The sequence below is a fragment of the Hyla sarda genome, chromosome 3 (genome assembly GCF_029499605.1).
Source record: "Hyla sarda isolate aHylSar1 chromosome 3, aHylSar1.hap1, whole genome shotgun sequence".
NCBI classification, from domain to species: domain Eukaryota; kingdom Metazoa; phylum Chordata; class Amphibia; order Anura; family Hylidae; genus Hyla; species Hyla sarda.
The window spans coordinates 177078312-177093492 of record NC_079191.1 but is presented as its reverse complement, the minus strand read 5'-3'; the positions used below and the strand labels follow the sequence as shown (position 1 = coordinate 177093492).

The following is a 15181-nucleotide window of genomic DNA, read 5'->3' as shown; positions in this document are numbered from 1 at the left end:
GCGTTATATCAGAAGAGCAGGACCAAGGACGTACCGGTACGTCCTTGGTCCTTAAGGGGTTAAAAAACAAAAAAAACTGTGTAACTAAAAATAAACATATGTGGTATCGCGGCGTGTGAAAATGTCCGAATTATAAAAATATATAGTTAATTAAACCGCAATGTCAATGGCATACACGAAAAAATTACAAAGTCCAAAATAGTGTATTTTTGGCCACTTTTTATATCCTGAAAAAGTGAATAAAAAAAAATAAAAAAGTCTGATCAATACAAAAATGGTACCTCTAAAAACTTCAGATCATACCCCCCGTACACAAAAAAATTAAAAAGTTATAGGGGGTCAGAAGATGACAATTTTAAACGTATACATTTTCCTGCATGTAGTTATGATTTTTGCCAGAAGTATGACAAAATCCAAACTATATAAGAAGGGTATCGTTTTAATCGTATGGACCTACAGAATAAAGATAAGGTGTCATTTTTACCAAAAAATTTACTGCGTAGAAACTGAAGCCCCCAAAATTTTCAAAATGGTGTTTTTTCTTCAATTTTGTCACACAATTATTTTTTTTTCCGTTTCGTCGTAGATTTTTGGGTAAAATGACTGATATCATTACAAAGTAGAATTGGTGGTGAAAAAATAAGCCATCAAATGGATTTTTAGGTGCAAAATTTAAAGAGTTATGATTTTTTTAAGGTAAGGAGGAAAAAATGAAAGTGTAAAAACCACTGGTCCTTAAGGGGTTAAGCAGACTGTGATTGTCTATTGTTGTGACTTAGATGAAGATCATATCCCATTTTATGACCAATTTGTGCAGAAATCCATATAATTCCAAAGGGTTCACATACTTTTTCTTGCAACTGTAGTTCCTGTGCAGTGGTCTCTAAACTGTAGCCATCCAGATGTTGCAAAACTGCAAATCCCAGCATGCCCAAACTGCAAACAGCTGTCTCGGCATGCTGGGAGTTGTAGTTGCGTACCTCCAGCTGTTGCATAACTAAATCTCCCAGCATGCCCTTCGGCGATCAGTACATGCTGGGAATTTTAGTTTTGCAACACCTGGAGGCACACTGGTTGGAAAATACTGAGGTTTTCCAACCAGTGTGCATCCAGCTGTTGTAAAAGTACAACTCCCAGCATGCATGGTCTGTCATTACATGCTGGGAGTTGTAGTTTTGAAACAGCTGGAGGTTTGCCGCCCCCCCCAAACTCCTAGCGGGAAACTCACTGTAAACCTCTGCACGTGTGAATGTACCCTAAGAACACTACACTACACTACACTAACACATAATAAAGGTTAAAACACTACATATACACACCCCCTTACACTGTCGCCCCCCCCCCCCCCCCCCAAATAAAAATGAAAAACATATTGTACGGCACTGTTTCCAAAACGGAGCCTCCAGCTGTTGCAAAACAACAGCTCCCAGCATTTCCAGACAGCCACTGACTGTCCAGGCATGCTGGGAGTTTAGCAACAGCTGGAGGCACCCTTTTTGGGAATCACGGGCATAGAATATCCCTATGTCCACCCCTATGCAATCCCTAATTTAGTCCTCAAATGCACATGACACTCTCTCACTTCGGAGCCCTGTCGTATTTCAAGGAAACAGTTTAGGACCACATATGGGGTATTTCCGTACTCTGGAGATATTGCACTAAAAATTTTGGGGGGCTTTTTCTCCTTTTGGATACAGGAGTAACAATAGAGAAAAAAGATGGATATCAGCTCACCCAGTCGTCTCCAAGGTATATGGAAAGTAGCACAATACACCTGAACCAGCGGGAGCTTCGGATAGTCTCTGAGGCCAAGTCCTCAGGTGAAGCAATCAGGAAGGAGAAAAGGAAGTTCCGGCTCCCAAGGCTGGATAAAACATTCAAATTTATTTCTTCATATTAAAATCCAGTGCATGAGCAAACAATAAAACCAATGAAAGGAGAACAACACCAAACGCACCGACGCGTTTCGACTTAACGCTAAGTCTTAGTCATGGCCGACTAAGCCATGACTGGTGTTGCCCCATACTTTTTATTTTCACAAGAGGTAAATGGAAAAAAAGACCCCCAAAATTTGTAACGCAACTTCTCCTGAGTACAGAAATACCCCACATGTGGGCGTAAAATGCTCTGTAGGCGCACAACAAGGCTCAGGAGTGAGAGAGCACTATGTACATTTGAGGCCTAAATTGGTGATTTGCACCGGGGTGGCTGATTTTACAGCGTTCTGACATAAACGCAAAAAAATAAATAGCCACATGTGACCCCATTTTGGAAACTACACCCCTCACAGAACGTAACAAGGGTTATAGTGAGCCTTAATACTCCACATTGTTTGACGACTTTTTGTTTAAGTTGGATGGGAAAATGAAGAAAAAAAATGTTTTCACTAAAATGCTGGTGTTACCTTATATTTTTGATTTTCACAAAGGAAAATAGGAAAAAAGCCCCATAGAATTTGTAACCCCATTTCTTCTGAGTAAGAACATACCCCATATGAGGATGCAAAGTGCTCTGCAGGTGCACTACAATGCTCAGAGAAGGAGCTCCATTGGGCTTTTGAAGAGAAAATTTGTCCGGAATTGAAGGCCACGTGTGTTTACAAAGCCCCTATAGGGCCAGAACAATGGACCCCCCCACATGTGACCCCATTTTGGAAACTACACCCCTCATGTAATGTATTAAGGGGTGCAGTGAGCATTTTTCCACAGGTGTCTGACAGATTTTTGGAACAGTGGTCCGTGAAAATGAAAAATTTAATTTTTCATTTGCTCAGCCCACTGTTCCAAAGATCTGTCAAACGCCAGTGGGGTGTAAATGCTCACTTCACTTCACCCCTTATTAAATTCTGTGAGGGGTGTAGTTTCCAAAATGGGATCACATGTGGGGGCAGTCCACTGTTCTGGCACCACGAGGGGCTTTGTAAACGCACATGGCCCCTGACTTCCATTCCAAACAAATTCTCTTTCCAAAAGCTCAATGGCGCTCCTCCTCTTCTGAGCATTGTAGTGCGCCAGTAGAGCACTTAACGTCCACACATGGGGTATTTCCATACTCAGAAGAAATGGGGTTACAAATTTTGGGGGTCATTTTCTCCTATTACTCCTTGTAAAAATGTATTTTTTTTTTTTTTCATTTACACATCCAACTTTAACAAAAAGTCGTGAAATACCTGTGAGGTGTTAAGGCTTACTGTACCCCTTGTTATGTTCCTTGAGGGGTGTAGTTTCCAAAATAGTATGCCATGTGTTTTTTTTTTTTGATGTTTTGGCACCATAGGGGCTTCCTAAATGCGACATGCCCCCCAAAAACCATTTCAGCAAAATTAGCTTTCCAAAAGCCAAATGTGACTCCTCTTCTGAGCATTGTAGTTCGCCCGTAGAGCATTTTACATCCTAACATGGGGTATTTCCATACTCAAAAGAGATGGTGTTACAAATTTTGGGGGGCATTTTCTCCCATTACCATTTATAAAAAATGGTAAATTTGGGAAAAAAAACACTTTAGTGAAAAATATAATAAAAATATTTTTTTCATTTACACATCTGACTTTAACGAAAAGTCGTCAAACACCTGTGGGGTGTTAAGGCTCACTGGATCCTTTGTTAAATGCCTTGAGGGGTGTAGTTTTCAAAATGGTATGCCATGTGGTGTTTTTTGCTGTTCTGGCACCATAGGGGCTTCCTAAATGTGACATGCCCCCCAAAAACCATTTCAGAAAAACTCACTCTGAGCCCTCTACTGCGCCCGCCGAGCATTTGACATACACATATGAGGTATTTTCTTACTCGAGAGAAATTGGGTTACAAATTTTGAGAGTATTTTTCTCATTTTACCCCTTGTAAAAATTTGAAAACTGGGTCTACAAGAACATGCCAGTGTAAAAAATGAAGATTTGGAATTTTCTCCTTCACTTTGCTGCTATTCCAGTGAAACACCTAAAGGGTTAACACGCTTACTGAATGTCATTTTGAATACTTTGAGGGGTGCAGTTTTTATAATGGGGTCATTTATGGGGTATTTCTAATATGAAGGCCCCTCAAATCCACTTCAAACCTGAACTGGTCCATGAAAAATTCCGATTTTGAAAATGTGAAAAATTGGAAAATTGCTGCTGAACTTTGAAGCCCTCTGATGTCTTCCAAAAGTAAAAACATGTAAATTTTATGATGCAAATAGAGATGAGCAAACTTACAGTAATTAGATTCGTCACGGACTTCTCGGCTCGGCGTATGCTGATTTTAGCCTGCATAAATTAGTTTAGCTTTCAGGTGCTCCAGTGGGCTGGAAAAGGTGTATACAGTCCTAGGGGACTCTCTCCATGGACTGTATCCACCTTTTCCAGCCCACCGGAGCACCTAAAAGCTGAACTAATTTATGCAGGCTAAAGTCAGCAACTGCCGAGCTGAGAAGTTTGCGACGAATCGAATTACTGGAAGTTCGCTCATCTCTAGATGCAAACATAAAGTAGACATATTGTATATGTGAATCAAAATATAATTTATTTGGAATGTCTAATTTCCTTACAAGCAGAGAGCTTCAAAATTAGAAAAAAGTAGCATATGTCACGAAAAAACAATCTCTGAATCAGAATGAAAGGTAAAAGCATCCCAGAGTTATTAATGCTTAAAGTGACACTGGTCAGATGTGCAAAAAACACTCTGGTCCTACAGTGAAAATTGGCCTGGTCCGGTCCCTAAGGGGTTAAACAGCCCAAGCATGCAGGGAGCAACACTGTTGTGCCTGATATTAGTCTGCCTTCCTCAAGGGAAAATTTTCCCAGTGATGAGAGAGCAAAGAAAAATGAAAGGAAGATTTGATTTAAACTAGTGAGACAGTTGTAGTCCACAAGATTACAATACTGTTTGTTTTAGAGTACAGCTCTAGTTCCATACATGTTGTGTTGCAACTAGAGATGAGGGAAGTTACAACAATTCGATTTTTCACGAACTTCTCGGCTCGGCAGTTGCTGACTTTATCCTGCATAAATTAATTCAGCTTTCAGGTGCTCTGGTGGGCTGGAAAAGGTGGATACAGTCCTAGGAGAGAGTCTCCAGCCCACCGGAGCACCTGAAAGCTGAATAATTTATGCAGGCTAAAGTCAGCAACCACCGAGCCGCGAGGTTCGTGCAGAATCAAAGTACTGTAACTTCGCTCATCTCTAGTTGCAAGTCATAAAACAATCATAATTACAATAATTTCATACAAGGTTGTGGTCATGTCAGGTAAGAAGCAGTGCAGACCTGAACTCCCCCCAAACACTGCCCCTATCTGCTTGAACAATCCACCCTTTATAGCGGTCCCCCAATTGAATGACGGTCTCTAAACTCATTAAGTGTATGGGGGATCAGGGAGGTCAAACAAGCCAGGTCATCAACGAGTGGAAATGTCAGGAGCCAAATCAGCAAGCAAGAGGTTAACTAGGGACAAGCCAAAATGGCAGCAACAGTGAGAACAATCAAACCAGGAGGGAGGCAGAGGAATAGTAAGGGAACAGTAGAAAAGACTGGGAAGTCACAGGGGTGAGGAACGTGATGGGTAGAAACCACAATCATGAGCATTCCAGCTTGTGAGATGCCTATTTAAATATCCAGCAAAGGAGCTGTGCTTGCTTCATAGACAGTGAGTGACCGCTGCTAATGACAGACATCAGTGTGATCACTTATGTCCGCTAAACCCTTTAGAAGCTGTGCCATTAATGCCAAACACAGAATTTAAAGGATACAAATGAAAGTATCAGGTTTGAGGCACTCATTGGACCCCCATAACACAATTGTGATGATCTGATGAGTCAAGATGGTGCCGATTATCCCTTTTCTTGTACAGTCAGCCTCATATGGCTCTGTGGATGGAAAAATAAAAGATCTCTTAAGAGGCAAGGAGGAAAAGTTATAATTCTAAAATTTTAATTGGCTGTGTCCACAAGGCCGAAGCCTGCCATGTCCTTATGGGGTTAAAATTATAATAGGAAAATGGACAAGGAGAGTTTATTTTAATTTATGCACCTTCAAAATAATAAGAAATAGACATGCCACTGGGCCTCTGTTCTAAATTGGCATTGTTTACACAACTTATAATAAAATGTAACATCTTTGCGGGTCAAAAAGTGACAAATGAACTTTGAACATATGTTACAGAATATCTCCACTTCAGGTGGGAACAGCAAGTCCTTAGCTTGATCCTTTTCATTGGAAAGAGGGTCCTAAAGCATCTGCTTAAAGGAGAACCCTGGGATAGCAAAACTTATCCCCTATCCTAATTATAGGGGATAAGTGTCAGAATGTGGGGGGGTCTGACCACTAGGACCCCTCACGATCTCCTGTACGGGGCGTTTCAACCACTGCAGAAAGCGGTGGCCAACACACCCTCTCCATGCAGCTCTATGGGAGAGCTGGAGATTGCTGAGTGCAGCGCTCCAGCTCTCCCATAGAGATGCACTGAGGGGGCGAGCCAGCTGCCGGGATCCTGTACAGGAGATTTCAAGGGTCCCAGCGATCAGTTCTCCTTTAAGATAGGAGCCTTGTCCGTTCTCTTCCATTCAGATTTTATCAACTTTAGTCTCGGTTTCCAGGTTTTCCTGGCATTTTTTTTTTTTGGGAAAACTGTTACTGCAGTTTTTGAGTCAGAAGTGGATCCAGTAGAATGGAGAAGTATAGGTCCGCTCTTTATATTTTCCATCCCTTTTGAATACACTTCTGGTTTTGGGTCAAAAACTGCAGTGGCAGTTTCTAAAAAAGAAATAAAAAACAACAGAAAAAACCCTGTGTGGAAACCTAGCCTTACATTGTCATTTAACTTAAAGGCACTTTAGATGTGGAGGTTGAGGCTTTCCTTTGGTCCATGGTCAGCTGATTGTCAGCATAAAAATCCCTCATGAGTTTATTTGCTTTTTCATCATCTGTAAACTCTTTTTTGAATATAGTTAGTGTGTCTTTATTTATACTCCTAAAATTGTAAAGTGCTCCAAAATCTGTTGGAGCTATATAAATATTATTATTATTATTATTATTATTATATTCCTAGGTAGGAAGAAATGACTTGCTCGTATCTTCTCTTCCTTTGAGGATGACAAATAGATTTGTTTTCATCCTAGTGGGACCGTAAGGGCCAGGAATAGCTACACATAGCCTTTTTCCTAGTGTGGGTGCCCAAAAATTACTTCATCTCCCTCCTAGACCCTTGACCCAGATGGCCATGTCCCTTATTAAAGGTTCACCGCCATCCAGAGCTTTGGGCCAGCAGGCTTGACATAGTAAATATATATTACTGTCAGGCAGTGGAATCTTGCTCTGCTTGCATGCCAAATGCTTCCTTTTGGAAGAAGACTTGTGACCCCTGGAGCCCCTTCCTCCAGACTCTAGGGATGACAATTGGAGGAAAAACATATAACATAAATGGGAGGCCAGGAGTAAGACCTACATTAATAGATAGAGGTTATAGACAGAGTGGCAGCACCCATCTGAAGCAAAGTCCAATTTAAATACACCAGGTAACTAGTACCTAATATAGAGTCAGAGTATAGAAAAGTGTCAGGACACACAATGCATTGCAGATCGGTCAGACTGCCCATCCTGACCCCTGGTCTACTGCTGAAAGTCATATGTTTCAATATTTTATGTTGTGGTTTTAGACACCGATTAGCCACAATAAATGGAGCTAATCCACTGCCTGCCATCCTGGCGCATTTTCTGAGCAAATAATTGACCTGTAACTTATTCACAAGTATTCAGACATCAAAAAGCAGCATTAAAATGGCATGTATGAACGCACCCTTATATTATGGCAAGTACTTGAAGTACATGATGATTAGAACTGAAACATTTGCTTTTCTTAAAGGGGTTGTGCAGCGAAAAGTAACATATCCCCTATCCACAGGACAAAAGATAAGTGATCGCTGGGGAAGTCCGACCGTTGGAACCCCCAGCAATCTCCCGAATGGGGCACAGCTCTCTGAGAGGAGCATATGCTGTCCCCAGCGCTGGAGATGCTCAAGTTCAGCACTCGGGTCTCTTTGGCGCTCTCATAGAGAATGAATGGTGTGCCATCCCCAGCGTGCCCTCCTCTCAGAGAGACGGGCCCGTTCAGGGGATCGCAGGAGGTCCCAGTGGTTGGATCCCCCGCGATCAGACACTTATCCCCTATTTTGTGGATAGGGGATAAGTTACTTTTCACTGTACAACCCATTTAATCCCTTCCTGCACTATGAAACAACTGTACGCCAGAGTTTTGCCTATGTACACAGGAGCTGTGTGTGCACCATCTGCAGTGTATGTCAGCTATAACATACAGCTGACCTCCTATCGTAGTGGCTGAAGTCAATGCTAACTCCAGTCCTGGTTGTTTAACCCCTTAAAGGGGTACTCCACTGGGCAGCGTTAAGTGAATGTTCGTATGCTGTTTTCGCGTTGTAGGGGCGGCCACGCCCCTTGTGATGTCATGGTCATGCCCCATCAATGCAAGTCAATGGGAGGTGGCGTGATGGTAGTCACGCCCCCTTCCCATAGACTTGCATTGAGGGGGCGTGGCCTGGATGTTACAAGGGGCATGGCCGACCCCCCCAGTGCGAAAACAGCGTTCGGAACATTTACTTCCGAACGCTGGCCAGTGGAGTACCCCTTTAAGGAGGATGGGATTTTTCAGTTTTTTCCTCCTTGTATTCAAACAGCCATAACGCTTTCACCTGTCCACCTACAGATTTGTATTAGGGCTTATTTATTGTTCCAACAGTTGTACTTTGTAATGACATCACTCATTTTAACACCAAATCTACGGTAAATCAAAAAAAAATTGCGCAGTGAAATTGATAACATAAAAAGCCATTTTGCTAACTTTTGGTGGGGTTTTGTTTCTAGGCAGTGCACTTTTCAGTAAAAGTGAAACATTGTCTTTATTCTGTAGGTCCATAAAATTAAAATTATACCCAATTTATATAGATTTTGTTTTATTTTTATACAAAAATTAGTTTGCTTAAATTTTCCTCTTCAGACCCCTATAACTCTTTTCTTTTTCCATACACAAGGATGTATGAGAGCTCATTTATTGCATTGTGATCTGTATTTTTTTAAATTAGTTTTTGGGTTTGATGGAGTTTTTGATCACTTTTTAATTATTTTTTTCTGGTGTATAAAGTGACTAAATTAAGCAGGATGGGGAGCGAAAAGTAGAAATGAACTCAGGGGCTAGTAACCCCCATAAATCTGATGGGGGGAGAGAATTTTAACTGGGTGTGGCAATGTGAGGGCGAAACCACAAAAAGGAAGGGGGGAATGCAGAAGCTACTGCTGTGGATGTTGCACGCCTGCTTCAGGATGAACATGTTAGGCTGGGTTCACATTACATTTTTACCAATACTGGACCGCATATGGCTGGGGGGAGCTAAAACCTTGCGCTCCGGTATCCCTGCCGTATGCCGCCCGTATGTAATTCATTTCAGTGAACTTAACTACAGTTAAGCAGCAGCTGGAGTCTCCCTGTTCCTAAACCGCGATGGGAGTTGTAATTTAGCAACAGCTGGAGGCACTCTGTTCCTAAACTACAACTCCCATGATGGGAGTTGTAGTTTAGCAACAGCTGGAGGTACCCTGGTGTTAAGATGGCTCCCCGGCCACCCGCTCGCATCTCCCACCTGCCCGCTAGCTGTTGCAACTAAAACTCCCAGCATGCCCTTACAGTGAGGACATGCTGGGAGTTGTAGTTGCAACAGATAGAGGGAAGGTGGTAGATGCAGGCAGGTGGCCGGGAAGCAGAGCGGGCCGACTCACAAAAATATGAAAGTACGGCACTGTAATATCATATTTTCATCTAGAGCTGTGATCACTGCTCCAGCGGGAAATATGAAATTACAGTGCCATAGTCTTATATTTCTGTGAACCGGGTGGCTCAGTTCTCCAGCCAGTGGCCACCTGCACGCATCTACCACCTGCTAGTTGTTGCAACTACAACTCCCAGCATGCCCTTACAGTGAGGATATGCTGGGAGTTGTAGTTGCAACAGCTTGCTGGCGGGTTGTAGATGCGGGTGGGTGGCCAGGGAGCAGAGCCCGCCTGTTCCTAGGAATGTGAAAGTACGGCACTGTAATTACATATTTCCAGCCATGATCATGGCTCCGGATGGGAAATATTAAATTACAGTGTCGTACTTTCATATTTCTCTGAGTCAGCCGGCTCTGCTCCCCGGCCACCCGCCCGTTAGCTGTTGGACTACAACTCCCAGCATGCCCATACAGTGAGGACATGCTGGGAGTTGTAGATGCAGCAGCTAGTGGGCAAGTGGTAGATGCAGATGCCTTGGGAGTGGAGCTTTGCAAAAAGTCGCACACTTGACTTTTTTAAAGTGCTGTCAAAAGCAAGTTTTGTAAGCCAGGTCTGACCTGGCTTTGACTTGCAACTTTTTGAAGGGGGTTTGCAACTTTTATCTGTTTGTTTACAAGCAACATTCGCACTTCATATATTCCCAACCACAGCAAAGAGAAAACTGAAAGTTGCTTTGGTAGAGTTATTTGCAAATTTATGTGTACCCACAAAAGTCGCACAAAAATTTGCTTAGGCGCACATGCAACTTTTTGTGTGACTTTTCTAAGCAAAAATAGAGCTCTAAATCCCTTGATAAATGTCCCCCTCTCTCCTCTCCAGACCCTTCTGTACCCAAGACCCCTCTGTCTTCTAGAGCCTGATGGCTGGCTCCACTGACCCCCATAATTGTAGGAATACGGCCTGATCCAAAACCAGGAGCTGTGACTGCCCACAGTACAAACTCAGCCTGCAGTCCCACTTTTAATTCTAGGACTGTGGTCACAACTGGGGGGGAAATGGGGGGGGGGGTGTCAAGTTGGGCAGGGATATGTTCAGCCCTGAGCTCACCCACAGCAACTTTCCCTGCCTACTTAAGTATCCACCCTAAATGACAGATTCTCAGCCGGATAGCGGTCCTTGTTCTCAGTAAGTGCAGTACAGATGTCAGGGAAGCAGGTCAGGGTACAAAGGGTTAACAGGCAAAGTACAAAAAACAAAACATGGAATAAATGTACCAACAGATAGAGAACGGTCAATCAAGCCGGGTCTAAACTGAGATAGCAGCAAAGGTACCAAATCAATAAGCAGAAAATAGTAATGTCACAAACCGAGGTCAGAATATACAGAATTAAACAAGCAAGGAGTATATAAAAGTGCAGAGAAACTAAACACAAGCCACTTGAAATACAGACTGGGTATTTATGTGCAGCTGAGTAGGACATGGACACTGAGATCAGAGGTAATTGGCTCTATGTCCAAGCTGTTGATGCTTCACATGATGCTTCAGCCTCAGCCTTTTCAACACGGGAAAATTAACTCCTGAGTAAGAACCAGATCCTACTCATTACAGGGGGATCCCATCATTATTGGTCCCCCCATATGATTTTCTGGGATACATAACCCCCAGTTCCCACTCCCATGAATTAATTTCTTGGTCATGTCCCCTGCACACTTGTGGTCATTGAGTAAAATATAATTTTATAAGGCATCCAATGACAATCTACTGCAGCAGGGGTATGTGTTAAATACAACTGCATCTATCCAACACTGCCTGTAGTTTAGTAGCTGGTAGACTCCCTTTAAGTCCCAATATAGGCTGGTCCTGTGGGGGTTAAAACTATTAACTTGTATAAACAGAACTTATGAATGTGAAATAGGCATCATGCATTGGAGATCCTGACGTTTGTAATCCTGGTTCTGCTTCCGTCACTTATGTCTAATAATCCTAAAAGGAACCACTAAGCAGAATGGAACCCTGCTATCCAGATTCATGCATGCGCGGCAGATGTGCAGAACTAGTGCAGAGAGTCTCATTAAAAGAGGATTTCATGATACCCAATCTATGAAGAGAGTATCCGCTCTGCCTGAGGCGAGGAGATAAACCAGGTTACTGTGGAACCAAGCAAAATGACTGGTACTGACTACAAAAAGTCTATCCCAATTGTAGAACCTCTTTCCTGAAACAAGATGTCTAGGCCAGCGGTCTTCAAACTGTGGCTCTCCAGATGTTGCAAAACTACAACTCCCAGCATGCCCGGACAGCCAACGGCTGTCCGGGCATGCTGGGAATTGTAGTTTTGCAACATCTGGAGGGCCACAGTTTGAAGACCACTGGTCTAGGCGATCAGCCAAACACTGTGGCTCTGGCTGCTAAAAGCCATTTTTCTGGTTGAATAGGCCACAGATTACCTGCAAAGAATTTCGAAGTGGAATATCCACAACATATTACAGTCTTAGAAATCTTTTTCATCCTGCAGAAAAACATGTGTACAAAAACTGATTTGCGGTGCAGATCTTAACCCCTTAAGGGCACAGCCCATTTTGGCCTTAGGAACACAGCCAGTTTAATTTTTGCATTTTCTTTCTTTTTCTTTTTTTCCTTACTAATTTTACTTTTTAGGTCTCCATAAGGGACTATCTATAGAAATCATTAGATTGCTATAACTGATCACTGCTATACATAGCACTAATCTACTTCTCTGGTCTGCTAGAAGGCGGCCATTATGATTTATCAAACTCATCAAAAGGTTCCCCCAGTCTCCAATAATGCTGCAGATACCATTACTAATATTAATCCGGTATCTGAAGGGTTAATGCATCAGCGCAATGTCAGCCATCATCAGGCAGCTGGGAACAGCCTTGCATGAAGAGAGTACATCTTTTGTGCTCACTTCATGTAAGTACAAAAATGTTTGTCCTGGTGCGTTAAAGGGGTACTCCGGTGGAAACCTTTTTTTTATTTTTAAATCAACTGGTACCAGAAAGTTAAACAGATTTGTAAATTACTTCTATTAAAAAAATCTTAATCCTTCCTGTACTTATTAGCTTCTGAATACTACAGAGGAAATTCTTTTCTTTTTGGAACACAGAACTCTCTGCCGAATCACGAGCACAGTGCTCTCTGCTGACATCTCTGTCCATTTTAAGAACTGTCCAGAAAATCCCTGTAGAAAACATATGCTGCTTTGGACAGTTCCTAAAATGGACAGAGATGTCAGCAGAGAGCACTGTGCTCGTGATTCAGCAGAGAGCTCTGTGTTCCAAAAAGAAAATAATTTCCTCTTTAGTATTGAGCAGCTAATAAGTACTGGAAGGATTAAGATTTTTTTAATAGAAGTAATTTACAAATCTGTTTAACTTTCTGGCACCAGTTGATAAAAAAAAAAAAAAGTTTTCCACCGGAGTACCCCTTTAACGACCAAGGACGTAAATTTACATCCTTTGCCGGCTCCCGCAATATAACGTGGGGTCACGTGGTGACCCCGCATCATATCGGGTCAGTCCTGGCATGTATCTGATGCCGGGACCCGGGGCTAATAGCGTGTGGCAGCGATCGCGGTGCCGCGCGCTATTAACCCTTTAGACGCGGCGTTCAAAGTTAAATGCCGCGTCTAAAACGAAAGTGAAAGCTGCCCGGCTGCTCAGCGGGGCTGATCGGGACTACCGCAGTGAAAATGCGGTGTCCCGATCAGCTGGGACACGAGCGGAGGTCCTCTAACCTGTCTCCGCCGTGTCCCCTCGGCGATTGATTGCTCCAAGCCTGAGATGCAGGCTTGAGCAATCGACCGCCGATAACGCTGATCATTGCAAAGCTATGGCTTTGCAGTGAACAGTGCTGGCAATCAGTGTGTGCAGTGTTATAGTCCCCTATGGGAGCTATAACACTGCAAAAAAAGTTTATAAATGTGATTTAACCCTTTCCTTACTCAAAGTTCAAATCACCCCCCTTTTCCCATAAAAAAAACACCATGTAAATAAAAATAAATATAAACATATGTGGTATCGCCGCGTGCATAAATATCCGAACTATAAAAATATATCATTAATTAAATCGAAAGGTCATTGGCGTACGCGCAAAAAAATTCCAAAGTCCAAAATAACGTATTTTTGGTCGCTTTTTATATCATGAAATAATGAATAAAAAGCGATCAAAAAGTCCGATCATTACAAAAATGGTACCGCTAAAAACGTCAGATCACAGCGCAAAAAAATGAGCCCTCATACATCCCCATATGTGCAAATATAAAAAAGTTATAGGGGTCAGAAAATTACAATTTTAAACCTATAAATTTTTCTGCATGTGGTTATGATTTTTTACAGAAGTACAACAAAATCAAACCTATAAAAGTAGGGTATCACTTTAATCGTATGGACCTACAGAATAAAGATTAGGTGTCATTTTTACCGAAAAATTTACTGCATAGAAACGGAAGCCCCCAAAAGTTACAAAATGGCGTTTTTTCTTAAATTTCGACGCACAATGATTTTTTTTCCGTTTTGCCGTAGATTTTTGGGTAAAATGACTGACGTCACTGCAAAGTAGAAAAGTCATCATATGGATTTTTAGGTGCAAAATTGAAAGGGTTATTATTTTTAAAAGGTGAGGAGGAAAAAACGAAAGTGCATATATGGAAAAACCCGTGGTCCTTATAGGGTTAAGTACTAGCACACCAGGACATACATTTACATCCACTGTCCTTACTGAGACAAGGCTTAAAATGCCATAAGCTGCATAAAAATTTGGAAGTAGATTATTTTAACCCTTTTTTCTTCCCCACCTTTTAAACCCTTAAGGACCCGGGGGTTTTCTGTTTTTGCATTTTCGTTTTTTTCCTCCTTACCTTTAAAAAATCATAACTCTTTCAATTTTGCATCTAAAAATCCATATGATGGCTTATATTTTGTGCTACCAATTCTACTTTGTAATGACGTCAGTTATTTTTCCCAAAAATCTATGGCGAAACAGGAAAAAAAATCGTTTTAAGACAAAATGGAAAAAAACGCCATTTTGTAACTTTTGGGGGCTTTCGTTTCTACACAGTAAGTTTTTTTGGTAAAAATGACACCTTATCTTTATTCTGTAGGTCCATACGGTTAAAATGATACCCTACTTATATAGGTTTGATTTCGTCGTACTTCTGGAAAAAATCCTAACTACATGCAGGAAAATTTATACATTTAAAATTGTCATCTTCTGACCCCTATAACTTATTTATTTTTCCGCGTACAGGGAGGTATGAGGGCTAATTTTTTGCGCTGTGATCTGAAGTTTTTAGCGGTACCATTGTTGTATTGATCGGACTTATTGATCTTTTTATCCATTTTTTCATGATATAAAAAGTGACCAAAAAGAAATTATTTTGGACTTTGGAATTTTTTTGCGCGTACACCAT

General features: G+C 41.9%; 1 protein-coding gene across 5 annotated transcripts in view; it reads right to left on the bottom strand.

Moving 5' to 3' along the window:
* The window catches only part of HTR2B (5-hydroxytryptamine receptor 2B), a 71241-nt gene that overhangs the window by 36832 nt on the left and 19228 nt on the right, over positions 1 to 15181 (bottom strand). For 3 of the 5 annotated variants that reach the window (XM_056565560.1, XM_056565562.1, XM_056565561.1), the window contains exon 2: positions 1735 to 1864. The exons of the other annotated variants lie outside the window; for them this stretch is intronic. The gene's annotated coding sequence lies outside the window, so the exon portion shown is untranslated. The remainder of the gene's footprint in view (positions 1 to 1734; positions 1865 to 15181) is intronic. 5 annotated transcript variants of the gene reach the window in all.